General features: G+C 37.8%; 1 pseudogene; it reads left to right on the top strand.

The window, feature by feature from the left end:
- The first annotated feature begins 11,587 nt into the window (after positions 1-11,587).
- Positions 11,588-12,122, top strand: LOC144236562 (nuclear transcription factor Y subunit beta pseudogene; annotated as a pseudogene).
- The last annotated feature ends 1,313 nt before the right edge of the window (positions 12,123-13,435 follow it).

The raw sequence follows: 13,435 nt of genomic DNA, 5'->3' as shown, positions 1-13,435 counted from the left end.
TAAGACGTCATTTTGCCCTCTTGCTCTCTTGTAGTATGAGTGTTCAATAAATAATATGTTCTCCCTGTACATGGTGCCACCTAAGAATTTGTTTGGCTTCAAATAAAACAGGTGTTTCTAGAGCCCACTGTCTGGCTTCTCTGTCATTCTGCATACAGAGGACTGATCTTCTGTAAGGACTGATCTTCCTAATTGTTTTATGTGATGTGAATTCAGGTTGTGATATCAAAGGTGGTCAGAGGTTAGTAGCTAAAATGCCCTTTTCTCGACGGCCATGTTGTGCACATGTGCTGCTCAAACTGTCCCTGGCTGATGCGTGGTGATGGTAGCTGACCTCTGCCTGTTGTGTGTGCCTGGTAACTGATTGATGAAATCACCTCAGAATGATGATCAGTAGCTGGGCCTGACAGCAACCAGATGTAAAAGCAGCTTTGCAAGTGAGATGCACATTTCACAGTCTGATTCTACAGGGAGCATGGCTGTCCCAAAGCTATATTTTCATAATCCAGAAGACAAGTGACAAGGTGATTCTTTCCAGAGATGTTTATTTATATATTTCCTCAATGGCTCCTTTTGGTTTTAATTAGAAATCCTAGCAACATCACTTTTTGATTGTTTCAGGAGGATTGAAAAAGAAGGCAAGAGATACAATTCTAAATTATTTTTTTAATGTTTTATTTATTTTTGAGAGAGAGAGGGGGAGAGGGGCAACCAGAGAGGGGGGACAGTCGGCTCTGCACTGAAAGCAGTGAGCCTGATGCAGGTCCCGAACTCAGGAACTGGGAGATCCTGACCTGACCCAAAGTCGGATGCTGAACCGACTGAGCCAGGTGTCCCAAGAGGATACAATTCTAAAATGGCAGATAGTAGGATTTCAGTAATATTTGATTGAAGTCAGGATTCGATTATAAAGCATCTTTGGTTATTTCCTGAAGTTCATTCCTCTGTGAAACTGTGAACACTGGAACTGCCTGATGAAAATAAATTTATTTTTGTTTTAAATTTTTAATGTTTAATTTATTTCTGAGAGAGAGAGAGAGCATGAGCAGAGGAAGGTCAGAGAGAGAGGGAGACACAGAATCTGAAATAGGCTCCAGGCTCTGAACTAGCTGTCAGCACAGAGCCCGACACGGGGCTCAAACCCACAAACCGCGAGATCATGACCTGAGCCATAGTCGGAAGCTCAACCGACTGAGCCACCCAGGCGCCCCTGCATGATGAAAATGAATGTAAATGGGAGCTACCACCCCTTTCCCATGGGAGGTCTAGGGTGCCCCTATCTCAGGCTTTTCTTCAGGTAAGGAGTACTCATTGTGGAGAAGGGTATGTGGTTTGTATTACACTGACTTCATTAAACTAGGGGTTAGAGTTTTGTTGTTAGCTATCAAAGTTTTGGAGAGACTATGTTCATTCTTAATGTATCTCACTTGGTCCTTTACTCTTTTTTTTCTTTTAATGTTTTTTATTTATTTCTAGGAGAGAGGGAGACAGCGTGAGCAGGGGAGGGTCAGAGAGAGAGGGAGTCACAGACTGAAACAGGCTCCAGGCTCTGAGCTGGCAGTTAGCACAGAGCCCGACGCGGGGCTCGAACCCACGAACCGCGAGATCATGACCTAAGCGAAAGTCGGATGCCTAACCGACTAAGCCACTCAGACGCCCCTCACATGGTCCTTTACTCTTATAAGAACCTCATTTACTGTATTCCTTACTTGACCCCTAACACAGTTTGGCCCAAGCTGGAAGAATACAATTGAGTGCAGTTAATGCACATCTCTTCAAAGATGCATTTGTAATGATAGGCCTCTCTGGGATGCTGCTTACTACAAATCACCTTTCATTTTCCAACAGGTGGCCAATAATGGATTTAGGTAGTAGTTTTAAGTAAAAGCTCATTTTACTTTCTGCTTAAGATCTCAAATTAAAAAAAAATAAATTTATTTTGAGAGAGAGAGAGAGCATGCGTGAGCAGGGGAAGGGGAGAGAGAGAGAGAGAGAGAGAGAGAGAACCTGAGAGAGAATCCAAAGCAGGCCCTATACTGTCAGCACAGACCCTGATGTGGGCCTCAAACCCATGAATTGTGAGATGATGACCTGAGCCAAAATCCAGAGTCAGATGCTTAACTGACTGAACCACCCAGGTGCCCCTAAAATCTCAAATTTAACATGATTCTTAAAAAGGTCATGGCACTGGGGCACCTGGGTGACTCAGTCAGTTAAGCATCCAACTCTTGGTTCAGTTCAGGTCATGATCTCACACTTAGCGGGATTGAGCACCACGTCTGTCTCTGTGCTGGCAGTGTGGAGCCTGCTTGGGATTCTCTCTCTCCCTCTCTCTGTCCCTCCTCCACTTGTTCATTCTCTCTCTTTCTCTCAAAATAAATAAGAATTTTAAAAAAGGGTCGTGGCATTATAACCTTTATAAAATAATGCATATTTCAGTTAACAAATAGCATATTTAATACATACTACTTATACATAGTAAATACATATTTTGAAGCTACTCTGAATTGTGCCCAGTTTTCATTAGGCTTTAAATACATAAATACCGTAGATCATGACTCGTTCAGCATTTGAATTCTTTTTGGATTACATAAGAATGTGCAGATGATGCTAATGGTGATACAGAACCGAGAAAACAGAGAAGGCATGAGGAAAATAAACAGCCAGGTATTGAGGAAGAAATCAGTATTTTAATCCTTGTTTCATGTGTTATTTACTGTCAGATGAAAGGTCTGTCCATGATCCCAATTTGAAAACAATAAGATGTAAAAAGATAATTGAAGTAAGCAATGTTAGTAAGAGATCTCTAATGCCAAGTCAATAAATATTATAATCATGAGCTATATTCCTTATTAATATTGGTTTACAATTTCTATTTAGCTGTTTATGGTCTCTTGGGACTGCCTTGGATTTCATATTTTTATTTGATAGCATTTACTATTTTTTCTCCTAATATAAAAATAAATAATTATATTAAAAATCCGGGAAATATGTACAATAAAAAATTAATGAAAAGCATTTGTAGGAAAATGATAAATGATGAGGTTTGCTTCAAAATGATTTTAAATGAGAAAAGAAGTGGGATCTAGATGAAACTGTATTTTCCATGATAAATTTTGGGCACACAGGTTCATTATGCTGTTCACTTTACTTCTGTATCCCTTGAAAATTACTATAAGTAAAAGTTAAAAGACCTCTAGTCCCACTTCTCAGAGATAAATGTTTCTTCTTCTGCACATATATGTATTGATAAGAACACACCTGTACGTACTCACACTTGTCAATTTAAACAAAATTGGACTTCCGCTTCCCTGCGAGTGGTATATTCAGGAGAGNGGCCTGAGTCTGGTAGAGATCAGGCTGTTTTTCTTAAATGTTCTTGGCAGCCTTGTGTACAGAGTATCCATTTGAAGTTTGTGACTTGTCGTTAGATGGTTAGGTTTGGTGAGTAAGTGACTTGTGTATTCAGTTCTGTGGGTTCAGCCCTAAAACACCATGCACTGCTACATACATTGACACTAAAATGTGGGAAAAACTTAGAATTTGTTTGTATTTGTTACTGCATGTAGACAGCTTGAGTATTTTGTATAGGGTATGTGGGGAAAAAATTAAAAATCAGTGAGGCTACCTCATTTTCATCATCTCTTCCTTTGTACTGCTTTCTCCCTCTTCCTCTGAAAGAAATGGTGGGGAAACTGAGTAAAACCTAAGAATGATTTAACTCTGAGAACAATGTATGAAAGAACTGACTGCCACCTGCTTTGCCTTTTCCCAGTCCCTCCATATCCTCCACCCCAAGTCCCAGCATGTGTCCAGTTCATATGTACAAGTTCTTTTACATAGTCCAGCAATAAAATATTTTTGTAAACATAAAATTTCCGGGGCAGATCCTAGGTAACATGACTCGAGGGATCCTCTAGGTGCTACTGCTGTTTTCAAAATGATAATCCTTATATAGACATTTAATTATAAATCTTTTATTTGCTTCAAAAGTATTTTTTAATTTAGGTCCTTGGAAGAAATTCACATGCTTTCAACTTCGCATGAATGGCTTTTTTCTGGAGGTTATATGAGAAGCATTCTTAGTATATTTGGCCCTCATCTGTGCTAATTTTCAGAACACTTGAGGAAAGTTCAGGTCCAGGTGTGGAAAAGAATCACATTGATTATGGGAAATTCATTTCAATTCATGATGCAAATGGCTGCATAATTTTAAAAGCCTTTTCTCAGTAGAACTCCTATTCCTAAGACTAGCCTTCTTTGCATGGGTAGTCTTTCTTTTTCTTTCTTTTTTTAATGTTTGTTTATTTTGAGAGAGAGAGAGAAAGAGTAGTAGGGGAGGGACAGAGCGGGAGAAAGAGAGAGAATCCCAAACAGGCTCTATGCTCAGTGCAGAGCCTAATGTGGGACTCAGTCTGAGGACTGTGAGATCATGACCTGAACCAGAATCAAAAGTTGAACACCCAGGCACCCCTGCATGAGTACTCTTTCTTGAATAATTTTTTTCAATACATTAGGCAAATACAAAGTTCTCACCGCACTGAGTATACCATTCCAGATACCATGTATTCTCCTCATGCCTATTTATTTTAAACATTTACCATTACTAAACTTGTGTGTATTTCTTCTACACTGTGATGATAAGATTTGATGTAGCGCTTGTGAAGCAGTTCTGGGCACTGAGGTCTGGTGGCAAGACACAAGAGAAAAGGGAAATGAAATGCTAAGGGAACAGTCTACAGTGCAAAAGCATTAGTGAGTTGCCTTTAGTATTTTTGAGCAAATATGATTTATGTGTGTCTTTAACAAAGTGTATGACCCATGTTTGTTTATGGTATAGGAGAGAACTTAGAATATTATAAGTAATAGAATATTTTAAATCCTAGCCTGGGTTTTTAAAGCCCTATATTTTTAGATTTGGACTTATTATGAATTATACTCACAGGTTAGTTTTGTGGCTTGGGACTACTAAATGACATCACTGCACAACCAGAATTTATGATTAGTGACTATTTTGTTAATGCCTACTTTAAAAGTCTGTGCTTGGTTGACTACAACTAAAAACAAAGTGTTTTTTACTAGTGTTATATTCTGTCATATTTTATATTGAATTTGGTTGTCTCTGCAGTAAGATATGTCAACGTGTAGTAAAAATTTTAATGTTTCCTCCAAATATCATTTAAGGTTGTCATTGTTTTGTCAACTTGTATTTTAATTTTCCAACTTCAACCCTGTAAGAAATTAGTAAACTTATCATGTACTTTGCATTTTCAGTTGTGATACAATAACTAAATTTCTTGAAAATGTTCATTGATTCCTGGACCCAAGTAAAATGTAGCAAAATATTTTTTTAAAAATATTGCCCAACTGTTTGGGCCAGCTCCTCTGAGGCCAACAGTCCTGGACTCTTCCTGGCATTAGATTGGTAGCTTGCTAAAAGTAAATGCTTGATTGACTTACTTCTTGGAAATAAGGAATTTCCATTACTTCAAAAGGATTGTTTTTTTTTTTTTTCCTTGTTCAGGTTTTCATTTAAATTCCATTTAGTTAACATATAGCGTGATTTTAATTTCAGGTACAGAATTTAGTGATTCAACACTTGTATACAACACTCAGCACTGAGCACTACAAGTTCCCTCCTTAATGCACATCACCCATCTAGCCCATCTCCCCCTCACCTCCAGTAACCATCGTTTTTTCTCTGTAGTTAAGAGTCTTGTTTTTGGTTTGCTCCTCCCCAACCCATGTTCATCTGTTTTGTTTCATCAATTCCACATATGAGGAAAACCATATAGTTTTTGTCTCTCTCTGACTGACTTATTTCACTTAGCCTAATACTCTAGCTCCATCCACGTCATTGAAAATGGAAAGATTTCATCTTTTTTATGGCTGAGTAATAGTCCAGTGTGTGTGTACAAATATATATATATATACACACACGTGTGTATGTATGTATATGCATCTCATCCACCAGTCAATGGGCATTTAGGTTCTTTCTGTAATTTGGCTGTTGTTTATAATGTGGTTATAAACATTAGGGTGCCTGTATCCCTTTTGAATCAGTATTTTTTGTATCCTTTGGTTAAGTTCCTAGTAGTACAGTTGCTGGATTATAGGGTAGTTCTATTTTTAATTTTTTGAAGAAGCTTCATACTGTTTTTCAGTGTGGCTGCACCAATTTGGATTCCCACTAACAGTGTAAGAGGGTTCCCCTTTCTCCTATCCTCACCAACACCTGTTGTTTCTGTGTTGTCAATTTTAGCCTTTCTGACAGGTGTGAGGTGATACCTCATTGTAGTGTTGGTTTGTATTTTCCTGATCATGAGTGATGTTGAGCATTTTTTCATGTGTATGTTAGCCATCTGGATATCTTCTTTGGAAAAACATCTGTTCATGTCTTCTGCCCATTTTTTTAAACTGGATTATTTGTTTCTCTGGGTGGTGATTATATTAATTAGTTCATTATAGATTTTGGATACTAACCCTTTATCAGATATGTCATTTGCAGATATCTTCTCCTGTTCCATATTTTCCTTTTAGTTTCATTGATTCCTTTGATGTGTAGATGCTTTTTATTTTGATGAAATCCCGATAGTTTATTTTTGCTTTTGTTTCCCTTGCCTTGGGAAATATATCTAGTAAGAGGTTGCTATGGACAGTGTCAAAGAGGTTGCTGCTTGTGTTCTCCTCTAGGATTCGATGGTTTCCTGTTTCACATGTAGGTTTTTCATCTAGCAGTTTGAATTTATTTTTGTGTTTGGTGTAAGAAAGTGCTTCAATTTCATTCTTGTGGATGTTGCTTTCCAGTTTTCCCAACACCATTTGTTGAAGAGACTTTTTTTCAATTGATAATCTTTCTTGTTTTGTTGAAAATGAGTTGACCATATAGTTTTGGGTCCATTTCTGGGTTCTGTAGCTTGTTACATTGATCTTTGTGTCTCTTTTTGTGCCAGTACCATACTGTCATGATCATTGTAGTTTTGTAATAAAACCTGGATTCTGGAATTGTGATGACTCCAGCTTTGCTTTTCTTTTTCAAGATTACTTTGGTTATTCAAGGTCTTTTGTGGTTCCACACAAATTTTAGGATTGTTTGTTTTAGCCCTGTGAAAAATGGTGGTAGTATTTTGATAGGGATTACATTAAATGTGTGGATTGCTTTGGGAAGTACAGACATTTTAAGAATATTTGCTATTTATGGGGCACCCGGGTGGCTCAGTTGATTGTGTCTGACTTTGGCTCAAGTCATGATCTCACAATTTTATGAGTTTGAACCCCACATTGGGCTCTGCGTTGACAGCTCAGAGCCTGAAGTCTGCTATGGATTCTGTGTCTCCCTCTCTCTCTGCCCCTCTTCCATGCATACTCTGTCTGTCCCTCCCTCTCTCTCGTTCTCTCTCAAAAGTAAACGTTAAAAAAATTAAAAAAAATATTTGTTCTTTCAATCTATGAGCATGGAATGTTTTTCCATTTCTTTTGTCTTCTTCAGTTTCTTTCATCAATATTTTATAGTTTTCAGAATACAGGTCTTTGCCTTTGGGTAGATTTATTCCTAGGTAGGTATCTTACGGTTTTTGGGTAAATGGGATCTATTCCTTGATTTCTCTTTCTACTGCTTTCTTGTTGATGTATAAAAATGCAACAGATTTCTGTATGTTGATTTTATATCCTGCAACTTTATTGAATTTGCATATCAGTTCTAGCAACTTTTTGGTGGAATCTTTTGGGCTTTCTATAGAGCACCATGTCATAGGCAAATAGTGAAAGTTTGACTTCTTCCTTGCTGATTTGGATGCCTTTTAGTTCTTTTTGTTGTCTGTTTGCTGAGGCCGAGACTTCTAGTACTATGTTGAATAAAAGTGGTGAGAGTGTACATCCCTGTCCTCTTTCTTATTCCTGGCTGTGGGTTTTTCATATATAACCTCTATTATGGTGACTTATGTTTTCTGTCTCTATTTTGTTGAGGGTTTTCATCAGGAATGGATATTATACTTTGTCAGATGCTTTTTCTGTATGTATTGACAGTATCATATGGTTCTTATTCTTTCTTTGATTAATGTGGTGTATCACATTGATTGATTTGTGAATATTGAACTACTCTTGCAGCCCAGAAATAAATTCCACTTGATTATGGTGAATGATTCTTTTAACGTACTGTTATTGAGAATTTTTACGTCTATGTTCATCAGAGCTATTGGCCTATAGTTCTCTTTTTTAATGGAGTCTTTGGGTCTAGTTTTTGAATCAGCATTATGCTGGCCTCACAAAATGAGTTTGGAAATTCTCCTTCCATTTCTCTTTTCTGGAATAGTTTGAGAAGAATAGATATTAACTCTTCTTTCATAGTTTGGTAGAATTCTCCTGTGAAACCAACTGGCCCTGGACTTTTGTTTGCTGGGAGATTTTTGATTACTGATTCAATTTCTTTGCTGGTTATTGATCTGTTGAGTTTTGTATTTCTTTCTGCTTCCGTTTTGGTAGTTTGTTTCTAGGAATTTCTTTCTTTCAGATTGCCAGTTTGGTGGCATATAGTTTTTCATAATATTCTTTTATAATTGTTTGTATTTCTGTGGTATCGGTTGTATTGTGGTATTATTCCCCCTCTCTCATCTGTGCTTTTATTTACTTGGGTGTTTCTCTTTTCTTTCAGATAAGTCTGGCTAGGGGTTTATCGATTTTATTTTATTTTATTTTTTGGAGAGAACCATCCCCTGATTTCATTGATCTGTTTTATTTTCAGTTTTTATATGATTTATTTTGCTCTAATCTTTATCATTTCCCTTCTTCTGGATTTAGTCTTTGTTTGTTCTTTTGCTAGCCCTTTTAGGCTTAAGGCTAGTTGTATATTTGAGATTTTTTTTTTCTTGCTTCTTGAGATAGACCTATACTGCCATATATTATCCTTATGACTGTTCTTTCTGCATCCCAAAGGTTTTGGGCCTTTGTGTTTTTTATTTTCATTATATATTCTTTAATTTCTTGGTTGACTCATTCATTCTTCAGTAGCATGTTGTTTAAACTCTGTGTATTTATGGTATTTCCAATTTTTTTCTTATGGTTGAAACTTCAAGCTTCATAGCATTGTGGTCAGAATATATGCATGGTATGATATCAATCTTTTTGTATCTGTTGAGGCCTAACTTGTGACCTAGTATGTGATCTGTTCTGGAGAATGTTCCATGTGCACTGAAATGAATGTGTTTTCTGATGCTTTGGGATGTTTTGCATATATCCAAAAAGTCTGGCCCAGTGTGTCATTCAAAGCCATTGTTTCCTTGCGGATTTGTATGTTCCAGGCATTTTTCAGATTGCTCTTTTCAAGTTGCCTGCCTGGATAAGCACAGTGCCCTTTGGGCTCTATCCCAGCCACGCCTGCTGACTTTTGATACTCCAAACTTTAGGACCTGGTGTTGGGGTCCCTGTCCTGGTCTTTTGGGGAAGTATCTTGCTGCATTGGGATGGATGCAGGTTTTATCGAGAAGGACAGTCATACCAGAGCACAGGAGCATGGGATTTGGAAAAAAAAACAGGCTAGGGTGCCTGGGTGGCTCTGTCAGTTAAGCATCAGACTTCAGCTCAGGTCATGATCTCTAGGTATGAGGGTTTGATTTGCGTATCGGACTCTGTGCTGACAACTCTGAGCCTGGAGCCTGTTTCAGATTCTGTGTCTCCCTCTCTCTCTGCCCCTCCCCTGCTCATGCTCTGTCTCTCTCTCAAAAATAAACAAACATTAAAAATTAAAAAAAAAAAAAAGCTCGGGCTAAGCAGCTGGTGTCCAGGTTAGCCTCTCTCAGAAGGTTTCTCTGATTCTATACTGAGGGGAGGGGGAAGAAAATGGCACCCTCTGCCTCCTTTATCCCTGAAGAGGGGTCTCTGCAAAAACCACCTCTCACAGATGCAAGAAGAGTGAACAGTCTCTCCCTGTGCACCTTAGACTGCAGCATCTGCCCTCGGCTTTTTTGATTTCCTTCTTTGCAGGTATAGGACAGCACCCTCAAGGCTTTATACCAGCCAAGCCTGCTGGCCTCTAAAAATCCAGTCTTTGAGCCCTGCTGTTTGCAAAAACTCATGAAAATCCGCCCCATTCCTTTTCCCAGCCAGTGGCTTTGGGTAAATGTTCTCCTTATGTGTATCTCTGCGCCCTACACTTACTTGCTCTCACCTTTGTCTGTGACCAGGGTTTCCCTTCCCTGCATAGCACCTGTGATCCGTTTCTCCCCCAAACCGGAACTCCCCTTCTGTCTTCCTTGATGTGGCTTTTCTGTCCCTCTAATTGTGCAGTTTGTTCTACCAATCTTTGGGTCGATTTATTGGGTATTTGGTATTCATATATAGAATGATTTGATAGCTTTCTAGCTGTGTTTGAAGGATGAGGTGATCCTAGTGTCCTCCTATGCCTCCATCTTACTTTCTCAGCTCTCAAAAGGACTGGTTTTTAATCAAGCTCAAATTCTAAAACATCTTCTCAGAATTCTGGGTTTGATTTCCACAAGTTTTGTTTCTTAGGATTTTTTCTTTTAGTAGTCTTCCTTTCTGAATTTCGTTTTCCTTTAGCAAGGGAAAAATGTTGCTTTTCAGATTAAATGATAGTCTGAAAACCAGAGTAATAAAGGAATAAAACCTTCTATTCTTCCAACTTGGCCAAAAGAACTCCTTTACTTTATAGTATTTGAATCAATAAAACATATGCTACTTTTTTTGTTTTTGTTTTTGTTTTTTTTTTGTTTTTTAGAAAAAAACTTAATATTGTTAAAATGTTAATACTACCAAAAGTGATCTATAGATTTTGTGGAATCCCTATCAAAATCCCAATGACTTTTTTTTTCTTCTTCAGAAAAGCCATCCCAAAATTCATATAGACTCTTAAAGGAACTTTAGCTAAGATTGGGCACGTTCAGGGTGGTATGGCCGTAGACTGGACTCTTAAGGAACCTTAAATAGCCAAACAAAAAATTTTTAACAGCAAAATCAAAACTGGAGGATTTTTACTTCTTGATTTTAGCACTTTTAAAAGCTACAGTAATTAAAACTGGTGGTATTGACATAGAGATATATAGACCAATGGAATAGAATTGAGATCCCAGAAATAAATTCTCACATACTTGTTCTAATTATTTGTGGAAAAGTACCAACACCATTCCATAGGGAAAGGGCACTCTTTATAACAAATGGTGCTGGGGAAAGTGGATATCCAAAATTATGAAATTAGACTTTGATCTAACACCGTATATACAGATTAACTCAAAATGAATCACGGGTCTAAATGTAAGTCCTAAAGTGAGAAAACTCTTAAAAGAAAACAAAGGATAATAGCTTTATGACACTGAATTTGAAAATGATGTTTGGAAATGACACCAAAGGCATTTACTAAAGAAAAACTAAAGAAAAACATAGACAAATTGAACTTGATAAAAAATGTTAAATGACACTTTAAACAGATTGAAAAGGCAACTCACAGAATGGGATAAAATATTTGTGTATCAAGCATTTGTTAAGGGATTGGTATGTAGAATATACAGACACTTCCCAGCTGGGTATCTCTGCAGACTACATCGGAGGAGGCTACTATGTGATACAGCCCCATGACGATAAGGGGGATGGCATGAATGATCATGAAGACACAAATGGTTCAAAAGAAAGTTTCAGAAAACAATTACATATCTTCCAATTGCAAATGTAGCAAGGATAATGAAAAATGCCATACCTCAAACGTGAAAGATTGCAAAAGATGCCAAAGAATGTGTTCAAGAATGTGCGAGTTCATCAGCATTATAACATCGGAAGCAAGTGAAAGATGCCATCAAGAGAAATGGAAGACAGTCAACAGAGAAGATACCTCTTTGCCACGTCTACCTTAGGCTTTGACAGTTGTGTAGAGCCTCTAAAATTAGACCTTCAGAAATTTCGAGAGGCTATGAAAGAAGAGAAAGGAATTGGTGGAGCAGTCACGACTACAGATGGATTAAGTGAAGAATTTACAGAGGAGGCATTTACTAACCAATTACCAGCGGGCTTAATAACTGCAGATGGTCAACAACAAAATGTTATGGTTATACAACGTCATATCAAGAGATTTCTGGTGTTCAACAAATTCAGTTTTCATGATCTGAAGAAATGGTGGAATGGGGAGTGGAGAGAAGTGAGTCTGTATGATTTCAGAACAGAGACATTAGAAGGAAATGACTGGGGAAAGATGTCTCTTTTTATGTTAAATAGCTGTAATGTAGCTTCCTGATGCTTAACTAATTGAGGTGTTCATTCTCACTTGAGAATCTTTTTCATGAATGATTTTGAAGAAAAATTTGAATTTTAAAGGTATTAAAATATTTTTGTTTTATACAAGAGTTTGTCGCTCTGTACGACTTCTGTATGTGGTGTATATTGCAATTCATTACTGTCAGATTTGTAGACAGTTTCTTATTTTCATATTGAATCAGGTTACTTTTGAAATTCAAGCAAGTAGCTGGGTTAATTCATGATGTTTGGCCTTTTAGTAAAATATAAGGGTAGAGTACATTTTGAATGCAAGTTGCCTTTATTATAAATTTGAGTTTGTCTTGGTTATATAATATCTGGCATGGTAACCTAGCTAGATTTTTAGCATTTGTGATATTTATTAAAGTAATTTTTTGGTAAAACATTCATAGCTTAAGCAGCACCATTTTTTAAAAATATAATTGAACGGGCGCCTGGGTGGCTTAGTCGGTTAAGCGTCCGACTTTCGCTTAGGTCATGATCTCATGGTTCGTGGGTTCGAGTCCCGCGTCAGGCTCTGTGCTGACTGCCAGCTCAGAGCCTGGAGCCTGTTTCAGAGTCTGTGACTCCCTCTCTCTCTGACCCTCCCCTGCTCACGCTGTCTCTCTCTCTCTCTCTCTCTCCTAGAAATAAATAAAAAAACATTAAAAAAAATGTAATTGAAAACTTAAGTGTGAATGCAGAAGCAAGTATTGTCTACCCTATTAAACTTGGTGCCTTAAAAAAAAAAAAGAATCTGCATCTCCCTCTCTCTGTGCCTCCCCTTTTCATGCTCACTCGTGCACTCTCTCTCTTAAAGGAAAATAAACATTTAATTTTTTTTTAAATAGCAGTCATCCTAATGGTTGTAAAGTAGTATCTCATTGTGATTTTGATTTGCATTTTTGTGAATGCTTAATGCTGTTGACCATCTTTGCATGTGCTTATTGGCCACCCTTATATCTTTGGAGAAATGCCTGTTCAAGTCCTTTGCCCGTCTTTTAATAAATACTGTCAGAACCATGTTGTCCATGGTTTTCAGGAACACCTGTCTAAAAGGTGTCTAATCTTCGCCCAGTTTCTACCTCCAATGCAGCCCTGGTTGGCTCCCGTCTCCAATTGGCTGTTTGGTTGGACAGAAAATGGCTGAGAAGGAGCCAGTTCCAGCACCGAGCGATGCTTCCAGACTTGGCTTCCCCTC

The sequence above is a fragment of the Crocuta crocuta genome, unplaced genomic scaffold, assembly GCF_008692635.1.
Source record: "Crocuta crocuta isolate KB4526 unplaced genomic scaffold, BGI_CrCroc_1.0 scaffold317, whole genome shotgun sequence".
NCBI classification, from domain to species: Eukaryota; Metazoa; Chordata; class Mammalia; order Carnivora; family Hyaenidae; genus Crocuta; species Crocuta crocuta.
The sequence above is the reverse complement of the archived record's forward strand: the minus strand, read 5'-3'. Positions and strand labels throughout refer to the sequence as shown.